The 20,554-nt window shown below is 41.0% G+C and overlaps 1 protein-coding gene and 1 long non-coding RNA gene across 4 annotated transcripts in view; one reads left to right on the forward strand and one right to left on the reverse strand.

Annotated features, from left to right (window-relative positions):
- Window positions 1-3,476: 3,476 nt before the first annotated feature.
- On the reverse strand, window positions 3,477-13,208 carry LOC136307667 (uncharacterized). The gene is made up of 4 exons (XR_010725984.1): window positions 13,098-13,208; window positions 10,987-11,099; window positions 9,698-9,916; window positions 3,477-3,610 (listed from the first exon to the last, which is right to left on the reverse strand). It is a non-coding gene; the product is annotated as an uncharacterized lncRNA (long non-coding RNA).
- TASP1 (taspase 1) overlaps window positions 12,607-20,554 on the forward strand; it is a 329,261-nt gene continuing 321,313 nt past the window's right edge. For all 3 annotated transcript variants that reach the window (XR_010725983.1, XM_066234263.1, XM_066234264.1), the window contains exon 1: window positions 12,607-13,437. The gene's annotated coding sequence lies outside the window, so the exon portion shown is untranslated. The remainder of the gene's footprint in view (window positions 13,438-20,554) is intronic.

Genomic DNA, 20,554 nt, shown 5'->3' on the forward strand with positions numbered 1-20,554 from the left:
TTCTCTTTCTTTCTTTCTTTCTTTCTTTCTTTCTTTCTTTCTTTCTTTCTTTCTTTCTTTCTTTCTTTCTTTCTTTCTTTCTTTCTTTTTCTTTTCCTTCCTTCCTTCTTTCTTTCCTTCCTTCTTTCTTTCCTTCTTTCCTTCCTTCCTTCCTTCCTTCCTTCCTTCCTTCCTTCCTTCCTTCCTTCCTTCCCTCCCTCCCTCCCTCCCCCCTTCCTTCCTTCCTTCCTTCCTTCCTTCCTTCCTTCCTTCCTTCCTTCCTTCCCTCCTTCCTTCCTTCCTTCCTTCCTTCCTCCCTCCCTCTCTCTTTTCTTTCTTTCTCTTTCTTTCTTTCTTTCTTTCTTTCTTTCTTTCTTTCTTTCTTTTTCTTTCTTTCTTTCTCCCTCCTTCCCTCCTTCCTTCCTTTCTCTTTCCCCTTCCTTCCTTCCTTCCTTCCTTCCTTCCTTCCTTCCTTCCTTCCTTCCTCCCTCTCTTCCTCCCTCCCTCTCCTCCTCCCTCCCTCCTTTTTAGCTAAGCAAAAATATTGAAAGAGAACACTACTCTTAATTTTTATAGAAAAGCAGAATTATGCTGCTCCTAATTTCTCTACAGCTGTTAGCCACATTGGTTAGCATTTTGAAACACAGTTTGAGTCCTGTCTGCAAAATGAGCCTCATATAAATTACCAGTACTATAATAATAAAAAACTTTAAGGGTAATTAAAAGATATGATGCCTGACCTGTGGTGGTGCAGTGGATAAAGCGTGGACCTGGAACACTGAGGTTGTAGGTTCGAAACCCTGGGTGTTGGGCAAATCAATGTGTTTCAAGTGTGAAACAAGTGAGTTAGGTTTGCTTGCTTGTATTTTGCCTAATTGGTGCATTGGCTGGGGCAACGCTAAGTGTGTGTAGTCTATGGAAGGCAGCGGGTGCTTGCCCTCAAGGTGGCAGATTGCCAATTGTGGATTGCCTGCTTCCATGGGGAGAGGTGATTGTTCGCTATTGTTTGCTGGAGAGGGGGTATTTCCTCCAGGTCTGTTTGGCTGAGGAGGTGCTGAGGGGCTTGGGAGCCCTGAGTGAGAGGGAAGTGGTTTTCCCTGCCTGCTTGCTCATCCGCCATTACGAGACTTTAATAAATGGAATGGCCTACAATTTTCCGGCTCCACAGATCCTTGACCATCAGCCTGAATCCAATGGGAACCTGCATGGCCATGGCGGTGGCCACTGGACTTACATCTAGTGCAGCCGGCAGGATTTGGATCAGATTGGTATGGAGCCACAGCCACCCTTGAGGGGTGGGGTAGAGGAGTGGTTGTTGTTATGGTTCCCCATGGCTGTCCTTTTGGGGACTGTGGGCTGACTATTTTTTACAGCCCTGCAAGAGGCTGCCCAAGGTTGAGAGCTCTAGAATGAGCTGCAACAACGGCACAAGCTGGAACAGTCACTGGAGAAAGTGCTATAGATCCAAGAACTGCAGATCAGGCTAAAGGCTGAGACCCAGAGACAGCTTGAACTGGAACGAGCACTGGAGAAGTAGGCCCACCAGGTTTAAGAGCAGGGATGCAGGGTGAGCACCGTTGGCGCCTGAAACTAGAGTGATCTACAGGTTTGTGAGCTCCAGTTTGCCCAGGAAGCTGAACACTGGCAGTGATAGTTGGTGGAGACACAACTGCAGGTTCAGCTTCAGGCCGAGAGCCAGCAGCCGCAGGAGCTGAACAAGGAGCTGGGCTAGTGGAGTGGCTCTGAGCTGGCGGGAGCAGGCGTTTTCAGCTCCTTTTCTGGGGATGAGGAGGCTCGGGCTGAAGCTGCCATTCGCACAATCAGAGCTTGGCCAGTGATCGTCCAGAAGATAAAATCCCAGCAGCAAAGAGTACCTCCTCTGGTAGGGTTGCTGCAATTGTAGGACCTAGGGGTGGATGGCATCATGTTCTCTGGAGCAGAGGTGGAGATGTTGGCCACTGTTGCCATGTGCTCCTTCTTGGGGCAGCATCTTCAGAGCTGCCGTGACAGCAGGGGGTGACCTGAGGCCCTTTGTGAACCTAGTTGCCTTTAATGGACCTTTACCCTGGTGATTTACACAGACAACTAGGCTGTCTATCATGGACTGATCATTGAGTGGTGTAAGGGACTCCTGGACTGCAACCCAAGGGCGGCACCGGCTCCCTTGTTGGATGGACATGCCGCCTTCGGACAGTATGAAAGACCCCTGATGGGGGGGGTGGCCCTCCTGCATCTGGAAGCTGCTCTCATCCAGTTGGAGAGACACACCAAGGACATTTTAAGGTTTCCATGAACACAGACCTGGACTATCCAGGCCCTCCCACCTACTGTGGAGTAGGGGGCTGGGGATGGGCCTCCAGTTTGCACCTTGGGCAGAGTGCTCAGGGAGACACTGTGAAGACCTTTGTAATTGTATAACTTGTGCTGCTGTTGGAGTCTGTTTATGTAATATACCTCATTCCTCGCACAGGGATGCCTGTGGTGTAGATTGTGAAGTGAGCGATCGTAAAGGGGTGGAATGTTGGGCAAACTAATGTGTTTTAAGCATGAAACAAGTAAGTTAGGTTGGCTTGCTTATATTTTGCCTAATTGGTACGTTGGTGTGGGGCAGTGCTATATGTGTATAGTCTGTGAAAAAATGCAGGTGCTTGCCCACAGGGCAGCAGACTGCAAATTGCCTGCCTCCATGGGGAGGGCTGATTGCCGGAGAGGCTAGATTTCTGCCGGCCCTGTTTGGCTGGGGAGTGCTGAGGCTGGTGGGGGCCTGTGAATCTGGTGAATCTGGAGGGGGTTGGGGCTTGGGAGCCTGGAGTAAGAGGGAAGCAGTCTTCCCTGCCTGCTTGTTCATCTGCCATTAGGAGACTTTAATAAACGGAATGGCCCACTATTTTCTGGCTCCGCAGTTCCTTAACTGTCTGCCCGAATCCAATGGGAACCTGCAAGGCCATGGCCACTGGCCTTACACAGGGCTTGCGTGGTCAAGGCACATACGAGAAGCAACTATGAAATGATGCTTTCTCCTGATCCGCTCAGCTTCTCTCTCTCTAAAATTAATAAGTGAAATCTAAAAAGAAAAAAATATGAATGCATAAAAAATGTCAGTCTTAGTTTGGATTCCCCTGAAAACAGACCTTGAGACAGGAACTTAGGTGCAGGAAGCTCTTTGAAAGGTGGTTGTGGGTGACAGAAGTGAGGGACTGTAAAGACTACAGCAGGGAGGAGGGAAAGCCAATGTGAAGTACCATATTTTTCACTCCATAAGATGCACCTAGGGTTTTTTTTTTTTTTTTTTTTTTACAGAGACAGAGAGAGAGTCAGAGAGAGGGATAGATAGGGACAGACAGACAGGAACGGAGAGAGATGAGAAGCATTGATCATTAGTTTTTCATTGCAACACCTTAGTTGTTCATCGATTGCTTTCTCATATGTGCCTTGACCATGGGGCTACAGCAGACTGAGTAACCCCTTGCTCGAGCCAGCAACATTGGGGTTACTCAGTCCAAGCTGGTGAGCTTTGCTCAAAACCAGATGAGCCTGCGCTCAAGCTGGCGACCTTGGAGTCTCGAACCTGGGTCTTCCGCATCCCAGTCCGACGCTCTATCCACTGCGCCACCACCTGGTTAGGTTGCACCTAGGGTTTTAAGGAGTAAAATAAGAAAAAAAATATTCTGAACCAAATGGTGTGTAAAAATATTTAATAAAATATACCACAATAATATTTCAACAATGTAAACTCAACAGCAGTATTAACAACCATTAGCACTGTTATTAACACATGAGAAGAGACTTTAATGTTCAAATACTCTTCTAGTTGTTTGGAAACCTGCAGACAAAAACAAAAAACCTGCTAAAAACAAAAAAACACCAACATTCTCTCCATAAGATGCACGGGCATTTTCCCCTCCATCTTTGGGGGAAAAAAGTGTGTCTTATGGAGCAAAAAATACGGTATCTTCATCAATTGCCACTGCAGGCAACTCAGGACTTAGTAACCCACTTTAAACACGAAGAAGTTTAATGCCTTTCAAAAATGGCCTGAAGGGCAGAAGACTGGAGCATTTAACCCAGACATGACCAACTAATGGCCTGTGGGCCGAGTGCGGCCCACATAATGAGTTTATGCGGCCGTGATTAAATTTTTAATACTCTCCACTACTTTAAAATCTCAGCTACTCAGAAGAGGAAGCGTCTTTGATTATTGGAAATCGAGATATTTAAGAAGGTAGTGATATGTGGAAAATAATTCTGCATGTGACTAATCTAGGGTTAACTTCCAATAATTGGTGGAATGGATTCACGATACTTCTTTATTTTTTTAAAAAAAATTCCATTATAAAGATTTACAACTTTTGTATTCATCTGTACTCGATATGAACTGTTTGACGTTTAGCAGCAATGTGAAACCCACATTCTTTTAGGCGGAGTTTGCCAGTGCGCACCCAAGGTCAAACAATTCGTTATTTTTGTGGTCAAGTGTGCTGAATCAAGTGGCATTGTAACTGAAAACGTGTCCAGGCTGTTTGTAAAACAAAATAGAATGGCTCCAAAAGGAGAAATGCACCCCCATGTTTGTGGAAGCATTGTTCACAATAGCAAAGATCTGGAAACAGCCCAAGTGTCCGTCAGAGGACCAGTGGATTAAAAAGCTTTGGTACATATATACTATGGAATACTGCTCAGCCATAAGAAATGATGACATCGGATCATTTACAATAACATGGACAGACCTTGATAACATTATATGGAGTGAAATAAGTAAATCAGAAAAAACTAAGAACTATATGAATCCATACATAGATGGGATATGAAAATGAGACTCAGAGACATGAACAAGAATGTGATGGCAATGGGAGTGGGGAGGTGGGGGAAGGGGGGATGGGGCGAGGAAGGAGAGAGGGGGTTGGGGAGGGGCACAAAGAAAACCAAATAGAAGGCGACAGAAGACAATTTGACTTTGGGGGAGGGGTATACAGCACAATCAAATGTCAAAATAATCTGGAGATGTTTTCTCTCAACATATGTACCCTGATTTATCAATGTCACTGCATTAAATTTAATTAAAAAAATTGTTTTATTTGCGATATAACCCCTTCAAGCTCATTCTATTAATTAAATATTGTTTCGACTGGTTGCAATACAGTTTGGATATTTATAAGGTATGTAATTATATTTTTATTAAAATATATTTTTATTAAAATAATATTGTATATTAAAATTTTTTTCACTCACATTTATTCATAAACAAATTACATAATAAAATTTTGTTTCCTTAAAAAAATCGTTTTTGTATTTAATATTTTTTAATATTAATATTTCATCCGGCCTGTGAAGTTTCTTTTCTAATCTGGCCCATGGGCAAAAACTGTTGGCCATACCTTATTTGTTTGGGAGTTGCCCCTGGGGTGTGTGTATAAACTTTTAGTCTGTGCTTTTGGACATTAAGGCTGAGCAAGCTACTGCACCATTGGAGATTGCCCTGGGCCAGAAAGGAGAACACAGGGTAGCTGCCAGCCAGAGATGAAATCAGAGGCAGCCACCTGACCAGGCAGTGAAACAGCAGATAGAGCATTGGACTGAGATGCAGAGGACCCTGGTTCGTAACCTTTAGGTCACCGGCTTGAGTGAAGGCTTGCTGGCTTGAGTGTGGGATCATAGACATGATCCCATGGTCGCTGGCTTGAGCCCAAGGTTGCTGGCTTAAGCAAGGGGTCAGTTGCTCTGCTGTGGTCCCCACCCCCTGCAAGGCACATATGAAAAGAAATCAATAAACAACAAAGGTGCCACAACAAAGAATTGATGCTTCTCTCTCTCTCTCTTCCTGCCTGTCTGTCCCTGTCTATCCCTGTTTGTCCCTCTGTCTCTGTCTCTCTTGCTAAAAAAAAAAAAAAAAAAAGAATAAGAAGAAGCCAAGAAGATGTAGTAGGGCTACCAGAGGCATCTGATCAAATGTGAGTAGCCAGAATAAACCCAGGTAAACCAGACTAATTGGTGATTAGAATAAGAAATTCCATTATACCAGGGGTCCCCAAACTTTTTACACAGGGGGCCAGTTCACTGTCCCTCAGACCGTTGGAGGGCCGGACTATAAAAAAACCATGAACAAAGCCCTATGCACACTGCACATATCTTAATTTAGAGTAAAAAAAAAAAAATGGGAACAAATACAATATTTAAAATAAAGAACAAGTAAATTTAAATCAATAAACTGACCAGTATTTCAATGGGAACTATGCTCCTCTCATTGACCACCAATGAAAGAGGTGCCCCTTCCAGAAGTGCGGTGGGGGCCGGATAAATGGCCTCAGGGGGCCGCATGCGGGCCCGCAGGCTGTAGTTCGGGGACCCCTGCATTACACTATCCTCTCTACTTTTGCATATCTTTGAAATTTTCCATAATGAGAAGTAAAAAGAATTTGTAGCTTAATACACAAATTTTTTTCCTTTCAATGTCATCTTCACACTTAAGAGAAACATTGGAAGAGATGCTCAATAACCTCATTGTTCTTTCAAATACTATCAGGTTCACTTTTCTCTGTAAATATTATAGAAAATGGAGAGCTCTGGCTAGACAGCTCTGTTGGTTAGAGCATCGTCCTGAAGCGCAGAGGTTGCTGGTTTAGTTTGATCCCTGGTCAGGGTACATACAGGAACAGATCTATGTTCCTGTCTCTCTCTCTCTCCCTTCCTTTCTCTCTAAAATAAATAAGTAAAAATTTAAAAATAATAATACAATAAAGGATAGAGAGGTGTTATTGCTTCTAAACTATATAAAACAATAAGGGTTAATAATTCTAAACAAAGGATATGGAGGAAAGTATAGAGAGGGGTAGGATCCTGACTGGTCCTCTTATTTTAGGCAAAGTTATACCCAAAGTGCCCTGGACACTAGGCATCTGTTGTTTGTGCAGCTGTACTTTCATGTCCCCTACTTTTATAGAAGTTTCTCATCTCCTTCTATTTTATGCAATTTTAGTGGGATTATGGGTTCAAGAATCTTGCCTTCTGTTGGACAGGGTGTGGACACATAATCCAATTTATGCCATAATTTTTTTTCCACTCTAGAATTTGAATCTTGAACAGAGAAACATAAGTAGCAGAAACAGAGGAAATTGACCCATCCTGTGGTTGTATCTGGAAAAGCTTGTTCATTACTACTTGCTAGGGAACTAGAACTTTCCTGGAATTTCCTATTGCCTCTGTGAACTATGCAAATCCTTTTAATAATTTTTTACATTTTTACTTGAACAAAGGAGGTCTTTGGTCACATGCAACCATTGAATCATTACCAAATATGGCAGTTTATCTTTAAGAATGCTACCACCAATTCCTTCCTTCCCAACAGACATGTGCCATTCCACCCATCAAGAGATGGAGACAGTGACACACAACTTTAAACCTTATCTGGCCTTTCTATGGGGTAAGTGGCACTCTGCTAGTTCCGGGCCTAATTTAAGAACCAGCAGTATTCATTTCCTTTTTTCTTAGAATGTTCATCCTGGGAAAGTTAGCTGCAATGTATGAAGTTCAATTACACTGTGACCTCTATGCTGTGAGGAAGCCCAATTCACACGAAGAGGCTGCATGGAGAGAGAGAAGATACTCAACTACTTCCCAGCTGTTCTACGTATGCCAACCCAGGTACCAGATATATGAGTGAAAAAGCCTTTAGGTGACTCTAGCCCCAGCTACAATAGAATTACTGTTAGGTTCCCTGAGAGGAATTGCATGTGACAAAGGGAGGTAAAACCATAGACTTGATTAGCGCATCTGGGTGCAGATGGGCTGGTGCTGAAAAGGATGTCAGCCCCAATAGGAGGGAGTCTGGGGGCCTTATATGGTTGGAAAGTTCTTGCTGATGTGTGTTGCTAAGGAACAGGTGAACCTTCATCTGCTCCTTGGAATTCAGGTGGGTTAGTCTGCAATTATTCGGTTCCAGGAACACCAGAAGGATGTTTACAACCTTTGGGTCTTTCAACCATGTCTGTTCCTTGGGTTAGACCAGTGGTTATCAAACTTTCTGAAGTCGGGGCATATTTAAAATCCTACAAATAACTGTAGGTGCACTATATACAAATTTCTAAGAAATATGTTACAATATTGAAGTCAAATATTAAAGAAAAAAATATAAAGTCCAAGTGTGCTTTTATGATAATTAAATGAAATAAATATGACAAAATTAAATTTATTCTGATATTAAAAAACATTTTTATGTTACATTTTTTGTTATGCTTTTATTTATTTATTTATTTATTTATTTATTTATTTATTTATTTATTACAGAGACAGAGAGAGAGTCAGAGAGAGGGATAGATAGGGACAGACAGGAACAGAGAGAGATGAGAAGCATCAATTATCAGTTTCTCGTTGTGGCACTTTAGTTGTTCATTGATTGCTTTCTCATATGTGCCCTGACCAAGAGCTACAGCAGACTGAGTAACCCCTTGCTTGAGCCAGCGACCTTGGGTTCAAGCTGGTGAGCTTTGCTCACACCAGATGAGCCTGCGCTCAAGCTGGCGACCTCGGGGTCTCAAACCTGCGTCCTCCGCTTCCCAGTCCGACGCTCTATCCACTGTGCCACTGCCTGGTCAGGAGAGTTATGGTTTTTAGAATTCGTAAAAAAGAGAGGTTAAAAATTAAAAAATGACAAAAAAGTTATCTTTTTATATATATAAATACATTCTTAGTAAGATTTAGTAAACTTGGCAGGTCCTGGCACGAATGTGTTAAGTTTTTTCATTCTTGTGTTTATGAGAAACATGAGCCTGATGTGTCCTACCGATTTCTTCAATGTTTGGGCATATATTTGAAAGGCAAACTCTCATTTCCTCGTCAATACATTGAATAATTCCTCTCTTTTTACTCTTAATTGTGTTGAAGGTAGAAAATCCTAATTCACATAAATAGGATGTTGAAAATTGTAGTAAAATGTTCAAAGATTTTTTAGATATTGCCATACATTCTTCTTTTATAGAAATCCAAAAGGTTTCAAGAGACAATTCCTTATGTTTAATCATCAATCCAACCCCCCCCACTATACATATCATCTTAAGTTTACACCAAACAAAGGATAAAAGAAACTTGCTTCCAGTTTTTCCGGGGAAAATAGAGGGTAATGTAAATAATCCAGCACCACAGTTTTTCAGCCTTTTGCAATCTAATCAGGCAAGTGAGGTGGGGGGGGTTGAGCAGACTGTCAGCTTACAGCCAATTCCCCCCATCTCTGTCCCCCCAAAATCTAAACTCCAAAAACCCTGTTGGTTTTTTGGTCCCCAACAGGCACATATTTCTCTGGAATACCATAGGGCGCACCTGGCAATCTTCTAGGGCGCACCAGTGCACCCAGGCTCACGCTTAAACCACTGGGTTAGATCATGGTTGTTGTGCTCTGCAGAGTCCTAATGAACATGGGAGGTAGGAGGGGCAAAATGGAGCTGCCTTTGTTCTACCTAACAACTAAGGAAAACTGCTCAGCGAAGCCCAGTCAACCTTAGAACTGGAGTGTAAAGATCATGTGTGCATGGGGATAGCAAAAAACATGTACTAAATTGGTCACAGAAGTACTGAATTAGTTTCTTACGATTGCCATAATAAAACCACAAATGGGCGGTTTAAAACAAGAGAAAGCCATTCTCTCACCATTCTGGAGGTTAGAAGTTCAAGATCAAGGTGTCAGCAGGGCCATGCTCACTCTAAGACTTCAGGTAGAATCCTTCCTTACCTCTTTGAAGTCTCTGGTGGTGGCCTTTGATCTGTGGCATTTCTTGGTTTGGAGTTGCATAACTCCAGTCTCTGCTTCTGTCATCGCATGGTGCTCTCTCTTTGTGTCTCTGTCAATTTGTCCAAATTTTAGTCTTCTTATAAGGGCACCAGTCATATTGAATTAAGGGCTCCCGTAATGACCTCATCTTTGCTTGATTATATCTGGAAAGACCTATTTCTAAATAAGATCACATTCACAGGTACCAGTGATTAGTATTTCAACATATCTTATTTTGGGGACTAAATTCAAGTTATAACAAGCCCAACTGGAAAGGATCCAAATGACCTTCAACAGAGGAATGGCTCAATGAATGGCCACATAATAAAATACCACAGAGCAATGAGAATAAACATACAATATGGACTAATCTCAAAGCATGATATTGATGGACATAACAGAGTTCTTTCATTTGGTCTCGGTGATTACACAGCATGTCCATTTTGTATAGCCACCAATCTGCACTTTTCTTTACTTATGTTAAGTATCAATAAAATGTTTTTTTCTTCTAAAGTCCCTATACTCATAGAGCTGACCTTGCAGAAGAGATGGTCAATAATCAAAATAAGCAGGAAATAATTATAGAGGATTAGCTGGAGCTATGTTTGTGCTGCTGACACAGATAAAGTAGGGAGGGGGCCAATGAGGACTAGAAGGGGGATGTGATGGTCTCGCAATCTCATTCCTCAATATTTATCCAAAGGTATTAAAATTAGGATCTGGAAGAGATAGCTTCATTCCCATGTTCATTGCAGCATTATTCACAATAGCCAAGATATGGAAACAATGCAACTGTCCACTGACAGACAAATGGATAAAAAAAAGTGGTATGTATTTATACATATAAGAGAATACTATTAAGATTTTAAAAAAGGAGGAAATCCTGCCCTTGGCAACAGAGACATTAAGCTAAGTGAAATAAGTCAGCAATAGAAGGTCAAATACTCTACGATTCTACTGATACGAGATATTAAGATAGTTATAGATTCAGAGAATAGAATGCCATTTTCAGGGTTTGGGAGAAGGGGAAATTAGGAAGTGTTGTTCAATGGCTATCAGTTATAGTTATGCAAAATGAGTAAGTTCTAGAGTCCGCTATATAACACAGAGCCTATCATTAACAATACGATGTTGTACACTTGAAAGCTTGTTGAATAGGTAGACCTCGTGCTACGTTTTCTTACCTGCACCCCCCCAAAACAAAAGCAATAGTTAGCACAAGAAATCTTTTGAATGGATATTTTTATTACCTTCATTATGAGGGCAGTATCAAAGTTGTATGCTATGTCCAATCAGCAAAATATAAATATATACATTAAATATGTGTGAGCTGTTTTTGTATGTTAAGTATACCTCAATGAAGCTGAAAAACAAAACAAAACAAAGTGGTCAGGGAAAGGCAGTTAAGAAGTTGATATTAGTTTGTTTTGGTAAATTTCATTTAATCCTCACAAAAAATTTATGAAGGTGTGAGAGACTGTTGCATATTAAAGTAAGTTAAGGTGGGTGGATATGGAGAAAGGTACAAAATTAAACTACAAAGAGGTAGGACAGTTTGCTGCTCAGGAAACACTTTATAATGGCCTATGAATCAGGGATGAAGACACTGCTGGCCAAACACTTCGAAGAGAGATGGATGGACAGACAGACTACGAGAGTACAAAGAGATGGCCACTGGGTTTCCTATAATCTTACTAGTCTTTGTCAGGGCTCAGAAGACAGTGTGTTTAGCCTGACCTGTGGTGGCGCAGTGGGATAAAGCGTCGACCTGGAACACTGAGGTTGCTGGTTTGAAACCCTGGGCTTTCCTGGTCAAGGCACATATGGGAGTTGATGCTTCCTGCTCCTCCCCCTTCTCTCTCTCTCTCTCTTTCTCTCTCCTTCTCTCTCTTCTCTCTAAAAATTAATAAAATAGTAAAAAAAAGAAAAAAAAGAAGAGCGTGTTTGTTGTCATCAGGGCTTGAAATAAGAGTCATGTAATCTCTGGTTTGTTTGTTTTGTTCTAAGTTTTAAAAAAAAGGAGTTTGTGGGAAGGATAGGAAGTAACAATGGAAAGAATGTGGTATTTATCACATTGCATAATTATAGTACATTATTGTCTATATTCATTATATTGTGCATTAGCTCTCTATGGCTTATTTACTACTCATTACAAATTCGTACCTTTGAACATCATCACTTTTATCCCCTCGTACCCCTTGTAACCACCATTTTACTCTGTTTCATACAGACTTAACTTTTTTAAACCTCACATCTAAGTGATATCACACAGTTCTCTCCTTCCCTGCTTGACTTATCTCACTTAGCATAAAGTTGTCCAAATGAAAGGGAATCCTCTTTTCTCAAGGCTGAATATACCACATTAAAAAAAAACCCCATCTATTCATCCATTGATGGACATTTGGGTTGTTTTCATGTTTTGGCTACTGTGAATAATGCTACAATGAACATGGGAGTGCATATTATCTTATTGAAATCCTGTTTTTATTTCCGTTGGGTACATACCCAGAAGAATTGCTGGATTATATGGTAGATCTATTTATAATTCTTTGAGAAAACTCCATACTGTTTTCTACCCTGTTACCTTTGTCCATAGGGAAAAATAGTAGTAGAAAAATGCACTGGATAATACAAAAGTTATTGAAATGAACTGGAGATTACTGGTCGTTGAGAAATCTTTCCCACACAACTTACACATATTTTTACCTAGGAACACTAGAATGGGAATTAGTTCCAGGGTCTCATTTCCATACTTGCCCCACACTGCCTTTCTGACATTTCTTCTACTTGCTGAAGGCATAAATTCTTGGTTGCTCCCCTCTCTTCTGAGGAGCCCCTTACAGCGCCCTCCCCATCCCATCCCACCTTTACAAGCAAGCTAAAGAGAGGGTCCCTCTAGCTCTACAGTTCTCAAATGGTTGGCTCACCAGGGCTTGTTAAATCCCAAGCCCAAAAAGTGTTTGATTTAGTAGGTCTGAATGAGGCCTAAGAATCTGAATTTCTAGAAAGAGCCTAGGAGATGCTGAAGCTGCTGGTCTGGAGGCCATACGTGGAGAACTACGGCGTTATTCCTTTCAGTCACCTCCCCAAGGCAGGTTTCGAGGTGGTTATATGTTAAAGGATTTTTTCTAATAGTTAGAAGGAAACATCAAAGGGATTACACTATGTTACTAGGTCTTGGTTGGACGTGCTACATGGTAAAAGAAATGTCAACCACACGCTCATTCTCCCCAGGGCAAGGCTGGCCCCCACCTCCCACATGCAGTCCAGGGAGAACCCCAGTTTTCCCTACTGTATCAAGGGCCTGCAAAGATTTGATGAAATTAAGCTCTTAAGTGACAGCTCAACAAATGGCAGCTACTTTTATTTCGTTTCCTGTACATATCGCTGGTCAGCCCACCACTCGGATCAGATGCAGTCACATTCTGTCGGCTCACGAAGGGGTCGAGTGAGGAGCCACAGGCAACTGCGCCGGCGCAGCACAGAACTAGGGGTGCAGGTAGAGTCCCCAGGATACCTCCGCGGCCAGGTGAAAAGCTCCGGAGCTGAGGGCGGAGTCAGAGCAGCGCGTGAACGTATGCTTCCGGCCACGTGGCAACGCTCAGAGCCAATGGGAGGGCTTGACGTGACCCCCCGCTTCCTCACCCTGGCAACGGGCCGGTGACTATTTCCGGTGCTGTAAGGGCTCAGGGCTAACGCGGGTGAGTGTCCTTCTTTCTCACGCTGTCCGCGCCGCAGCCGCTGCCGCGTCGCTTCCTCTGTTCGGTTCCCGTGCGCTCGCTGGGACCTCTGCTCCAGTGCCGGGAGGGGTCGGTGCACAGGCTGCCCTTTGCCTGGGGCGGTGGTGGAGCGGAGCCGGGACGTCCCTAGTTCCCTCTGTCGCGCGTGGGGCCCGCGCCGGCCCGTTTCTCTCTTGGCTCCAGCTGGGCACCCTCATTCCCTCGCTGGGGAAGGGACTGTCTGTGTGCGGGAAGTCCTCGCAGCCCTTCATCCACGTTGCAGCGTCCGGCTGCGAGTTTCTCCAAGACAGATGCTCGCGGAGACCCGTTCTGGTCCTGCGTGGCCGATGGGGGCCAGCGCCGCCCGGTGTGTAGTGGAGACCTGGTTAGAGTCTCGCAGGGCGTTAGCGTTTGCTGCTCCGGCGGAGGAAGAGGAGGGAAGGACTGAGAAAGAGGAGGAGCAGCAGTGGAGGGGAGGGAGGAAAACTGGAGCTGGAGGAGTCCTGGAAATCGAGGGCCCCCTGTTTCCGGAAGGAGGGAGTTCAACTTGACTGGCTTCTTGTAGGGCAGGGGAATGGAAGGTATTTTGGGAACATGTGATTTGAAATAGCTACGGAATCTTTATACATTCGGGAGTTTAATAATTTCCTTTTTAATTTTAAATAAAGTTTGTACCCTCCCCCCCCCCCCAACCCCCTGCGCGCTTCTAAGAAGCGGTGCATGCTTATTAAAGAATATCTGGGAAATGCAGAAGAAGTGTTTTAAGAGATCATCTATAGCAGTGGTACCCAACCCCCAGGGCCGCGGACCGGTACCAGTCCGTAGGCCATTTGGAACCGGTCCGCAGAGAAAGAATAAATAACTTACATTATTTTCATTTTATTTATATTTAAGTGTGAACGATGTTTTATTTTTAAAAAATGACCAGATTCCCTCTGTTACATCCAAGACTCACTCTTGACGCTTGTCTCAAGTCACGTGATACATTTATCCGTCCCACCCTAAAGGCCAGTCTGTGAAAATATTTTCTGACATTAAACTGGTCCGTGGCCCAAAACAGGTTGGGGACCACTGATCTATAGTATCTGACTTGTGGTGGCAACTGTGGATAAAGGGTCAAACTGGAATGTTTGGGTAACAGGTTTGAAACCCTGGGCGTACCTTGTCAAGGCACATACCAGAAGCAGCTACTGAGTTGATGCTTCCCGCTCTGCCTCCTCTTCTGTCTCTCCTCTCTCTAAAATCAATAAATAAAATCTTTAAAAAAAAAAGAAATCATTTATGGTTCCACCAACCCAGCTTTTTGATCTTTGTAATTTTCCATAGTATATTCTAAATCTATGTTCATAGTGTATATGTATAAAATATTACATTTGGCCATAGTATTCACGGATTCTGTATGCAAATTTAGCTAACCACAGATCGAAAGTATGTGGGAAAAAAATGCTACTTTGTAAGGGACTTGAGCATCCTTGTAGTTTGGTATCTGAGGGGGTCCTGGAATCAACCTACTAGTAACTGATTTCTAGGAAGGACCGTGTAACAATGTAGAAATATAATATTTCTACATTGCATCCATTATATGGATAGGTCTTATTTTTTTCCTGAGATACAATTTACATCAATAAAATCTATTCTATATTTTAAATTTGGTTCTCAGTACATATTCACAAAATTGTGCACATGTCACCACTATATAATTATGTAACATTTTTATCACCTCCAAAAGAAACTTTGTACCCATTATAATCACTCTGTTAGAACTACTCTCCTCATGTTTCTTCACTTTCTGGCCACCAGTAATCTATGTTTTGTGTCTGGATTTTCCTATTCTGGACATTTCATGTAAATGGAAACATAGCATTTTGTGTCTGGCTTTTTAAACTTAGTATGTTTTAAAGGTTAACTAATGTATTATGTATTACTCCATTCCTTTTTATGGCTGCATAATATTTCATTATATGAATATGGTGGATTTTGTTGATGGACATCTGGGTTTATTTTCACTTTTTAACTATTATGAATAATTTTGTTTTAAACATCCATGTACAAGCTTTTGTGTAGATGTATGTTTTTCAGTTATTTGGATGTACAAACTGCCATATATTTTTCAAAGTTGATATGAGTGTTCAGATTTCTCTATATCCTTGCTAAATGTCTGTCTTTTTGATTGTTGCCATATTATTGGTTGTGAAATGGTATGTCATTGTGGTTTTGAGTTGCATTTTCCTGATGGCTGATAATGTTGAATGTCTTTTCCTGTCCTCATTGGCTTTTGAATATCTTTAGAGAAATGTCAATTTAATTCCTTTGCCCATTTTAAAGTTGAATTTTTAAAAAATTTATTTTAAAGTTGTATGAGTTCTTTATATAGTCCAGGTAAGTCTCTTATCATATATACGATTTGGAATGTATTTTTTTCCATCTTCTCCACTTTGTGAAGTTTCTTTTTCACTTTATTGAATGGTGTCCTTGAAGTACAAAAGTTTAAAATTTTGATGAAGTTCAATTTATATTTTTTTGCTTGCTTCTGCTTTTGGTGCCATATCTGAAACCAGTGCCAAATTCAAGGTCTTGTACATTTATTTCTGTTCTTTTCTAAGTGTTTTATAGTTTTGGCTCTTACATTTAGGTCTTGATATGTGTAGGGTTAATTTTTGTATATGGTGTGAGGTAGGCATCCAAGTTCATCCTTTTGTATGTGGCTATCTGGATTTCCCAGCACTATGTGTTGAAAAGTCTGTCTTTTTCCTGTTGAATGGTGTTGTCACCCTTGTCAAAAACCAGTTGACTGTAATGTAAGTTTATCCTTATCTTAAAGCATTTCTCTATGTTGGACATTTAATTTGCTCCCTGAATTTTTAAAAGTTATTCTTTATTAAACACAGCATTAAAGACATAAAACATTTTCTGTATTTAAAGTTATTTTGTTAGAAAGTGTTCTCAGAAGTGGAATTACTGGGTCAAAGAAGAAATAAGTATGTTTGGAGTTCACTTAATGGAGCATTAAACCTTCAGTGTCATGTTAAGAGCACCAAGCACTTTTTTTTTTTTTTTTTTTTTTTTAGAGAGAGAGGGAGGGAGGGACAGACAGACAGGGAGGAAGATGAGAAGCATCAATTCTTCGTTGCAGCACCTTAGTTCATTGATTGCTCTTAAATGTGCCTTGACCGGGAGTGTCCAACCAACCCAGTGACCCCCTGGCTCAAGCCAGCAACCTTGGGCTTCAAGTAAGTGACTTTTGGGCTCAAGTCAGTGACCATGGGGATCATGTCTATGACCCTGCGCTCAAGTCTGTGACCCTGCACTCAAAGCTGGTGAGCTTCAGCTCAAGCTAGTGAGCTCAAGGTTTTGAACATGGGATTTCAGCCTCCCAGGCCCACGCTGTAGCCATTGTGCCGCCATCTGGTCAGGCAAGAGCACCAAACACTTTTTTACTCCTCAGTTGTTACAGCTTAAGGGCTGGATTTCTTTCAGAGCCTTTTGCTGTAAGTTGAATGGATTCCACCACTTTCTTCTTCAATTGCTTCTAAAAACGAAATTAAATCTAGAGCAAAAAACCTTCAACACTAGGGACAAGCAGGACATGTAGTAGTTTTCTAAATGGTTTATTTATTTATTTATTACAGAGACAGAGAGAGTCAGAGAGAGGGATAGACAGGGACAGACAGACAGGAATGGAGAGAGATGAGAAGCATCAATCATTAGTTTTTCATTGCACGTTGCAACACCTTAGTTGTTCATTGATTGCTTTCTCATATGTGCCTTGACCATGGGCCTTCAGCAGACCGAGTAACCCCTTGCTGGAGCCAGCAACCTTGGGTTCAAGCTGGTGGGCTTTTTGCTCAAACCAGATGAGCCCGCGCTCAAGCCGGCGACTTTGGGGTCTCGAACCTGGGTCTTCCGCATCCCAGTCCAATGCTCTATCCACTGCGCCACCGCCTGGTCAGGCAGTTTTCTAAATGGTTTAAAGAAAAAAAAAAAAAGTGATGTCATCATGTGCAGTAGGAAAATAAAGCAATCTGAGAGGAAAGGGGTCAAAATTTAGAACATAAATCTATGCCATGAAGTTCCTAGAGCAAAAACAATGTTTTATTCTGAATTTCTATACTGGTCTTGATAATCAGGTTAATGATATTCATCGTGATCTCAGAGATGGCTAATTTAAAAATTCTCTCTGTGGTATAGTACCCAGTTAGAAACAGTTCAATAACAAACGGGTTTAGGAGAAAATCAAGTTTCCCTTTTACTCCTTCCCCACAGTCTCCCAGTTCTCCTGAGAGGTGTCCGTGGTACTCGACTTTTGTCTGTTCATGCATAGAGTATCTCTGAAAAGATATAGATGAAATTACGCATTTTAAGGCTCTTGGGACTGACAAATGCTTTATAAAACATGGTTCAATCAGTTCATGATAGCAATTACAGTGCTAGTTAGAAAAATTTCATTTTTGTTTGTATTTCTTTGAGTGTTCTTTCCCGAATATTGGAATCCAGTTTATATTTCCTCTTTTATGTATTGTCTGCTCACGTCTTTTGGCATGCCCTTTGTTTTTATTGGAGTTGTCCTTTATGAGATTTATCTTGGCAGCTTTTTTTGTGGATGAATGTTTTATAATAGCCTGGACTTGAGAAAAGTTAAAATGCTCTTTGTAACATTTTATGCTAAGAGGTATGTGAGCTGAACAAGGGTCAAGGCAGTAAGGAAAAGGAGGTTAAATGCCTGAGGGAGAAATCTGTAGGATTTGGAAACTGGGCGCAGTTGAAGATGACTTTAAGGTGAATTAGAAAAGGATGGTGCTATTGAGAAAAATAAGGAGTACTGTAGAAAGAACTAGATTTCTGGGGAGAAATGAATTTTTTGGGGGCAGGCTGAAAGAGAGGAGGTCCCAGGATGAGCTATCCAGATGTGTGGCTCGAGCTCAAGAGACCGAAGGTAAAGGGTTAGGAAACATTTGACTTACTGAGAAAATAGTTTGAAAGGTTGACAGCGGGTAAAATTGTTGAAGGAGACATTTGAACATAGGTCCATGGACAGGCTGTCTGCCAGTTATGTAAGAGGACAGAGTTGGCAGGGGTCAGATGGGCCATGAAGAGCTGGGGCAGTAGATGGGCATGCTTGCCAAGAAGAGCGAGGGATCTACAGAATCAGAGGCTGCAAGCAGAAGATTAAGAAAAGGCCATTAGCTTTGGTAACTTGAAAAGTACATCTTATGTATAAAGATATAATTTATGGGAAACAAGTTTTTATTCCCTAACACAGCTTTATTAAGATATAATTTATTTATCATATAATTTACCCACTTAAAGTATATTATTTAGTGGTATTTTGTATATTTAGAATTGTGTAACTATCACCACAATCAATTTTATTGCCTCCAAAAAAAATTTGCCCCTGTTAGCAGTCACTCCCCAATCTTCTCCATCTTTCCAGTTCTGGGCAACCTCTAATTTACTTTCTGCTTCTTTTTATAGTATTTGCCTACCATAGACATTTCATATAAATGGAAGCATACAACATATGGCCTTTTGTGTCTGATTTCTTTGTTTTCAAGGTTCATTCATATCATCGTATGTATCAATATTCTGTTCCTTTTAATGGCTAAATAATGTTCCATTGTATGAATATATCATACTTAATCATCACCAGTTCATGGTCATTTGAGTTGTTTACACATTTTGACTTTTATAAATCTGCTTTAAACATCCATGTACAAGTTTTTGTGTGGACATGTTTTCAGTTCTCTTGGGTTGATACCTATGAGAGCAATTCCTGGGTCATATGCTGACTTTATGTTTAACTTCTCAAGCAACTGTTGCAGAGAATGGACAGGTTACCAGTGATTTTTAGAAATAAAAAAATTACTTTCAATATTATCACTGGTGGGAAATTTCAGAATTTCTATATCCAGACATATTCAGAAATAAAGTCAATAAAAATGGGTCTATAAAATTGCGTTTTTTGTTCTATAAAACTGTAACATGCATATCCTTTCATTGGGAACCTTTTGTGTTGAGTGTTACCTCAAAGCATAGCTGAAGGGTTAGTCATTTTTCTGTATTGACTTAGGCTTCATCAGTTTCAAAAAATAATTTATAATAATGACTACAAATATGATAAAAACATTACTGGTAGTTTGTGTCGCCCCAGAAGTTCAAGATCCAGAAAAACAAAAACAAAACTGACCTTTTGGGCCACTGTTATTGGCTATGTTTTTGTCTATTCCTATGTAGAATAGTGTTGCGAAGTTTCAGAACGTGGCATTTCCCATCTCACCGCAGTTTTTAAGTGGGATCTCACAGGCCTGCCCTCTTCTGGAACTTGAACTTAGCTAGTTACCTCATGTTCCCATAAATAGAAAAAATTCTTTATAAGTAATACATTCAGTTTCTTCAAAATTGAAAGGTATAAAGTGATAAACAGATTTCTGTATCATCTTTGCCTATCAGTTATCCAAATCTACTGATGACTATTATTATCCTTTTTTTTTGGTATATTCTTTCAGATTTGTACTTTGCATATATATTTAACTATTATTTTTTCCCCTCCATCAAAAAATGATACTGTATATAATTCTGTATTTTGTCTTTTTTACTTACCCAAATACTTCAAGATCTGTCTGTCGTTCCATATTTATGTCTTAAGAATGTTCTCATTTTTCCAATGGCTGCTCTTGTTTGTAACCACTTCCATTGAGATGTATTGTTGGCTTATATATTTCCTACTATAGACAATCCTTCTGTGTACGATTATAATTTTGTTCAACTTTGCCAAATGCCTTTGTTGAGTAGTAGTATTGTATTCTGTCACTAGTAATGTTTGAGAACTCCTGTTTCTCATACCCTCAGAACATGGATGTAATCTTTTTGATGTTTGCCAATCCAACTCAAAACATGGTATTTCAGTGTCATTTTATTTTGCACCTTTCTTTTGAGTGATGTTTAGCATCTTTTGATCTATTTAAACTGTTATATAATTTTTCTGTAAACTAGGTTTTATCCATTAGCCCTTTTCTTTGTCTTTTTTAGTCATTTGTTGGAACTCTTTATTTATTAGGTAGGTCAGACCTTTAATGGGTTTTGAGTTAAACAAAAACTGATG

The sequence above is a fragment of the Saccopteryx bilineata genome, chromosome 6 (genome assembly GCF_036850765.1).
Source record: "Saccopteryx bilineata isolate mSacBil1 chromosome 6, mSacBil1_pri_phased_curated, whole genome shotgun sequence".
Classification (NCBI taxonomy): Eukaryota; Metazoa; Chordata; class Mammalia; order Chiroptera; family Emballonuridae; genus Saccopteryx; species Saccopteryx bilineata.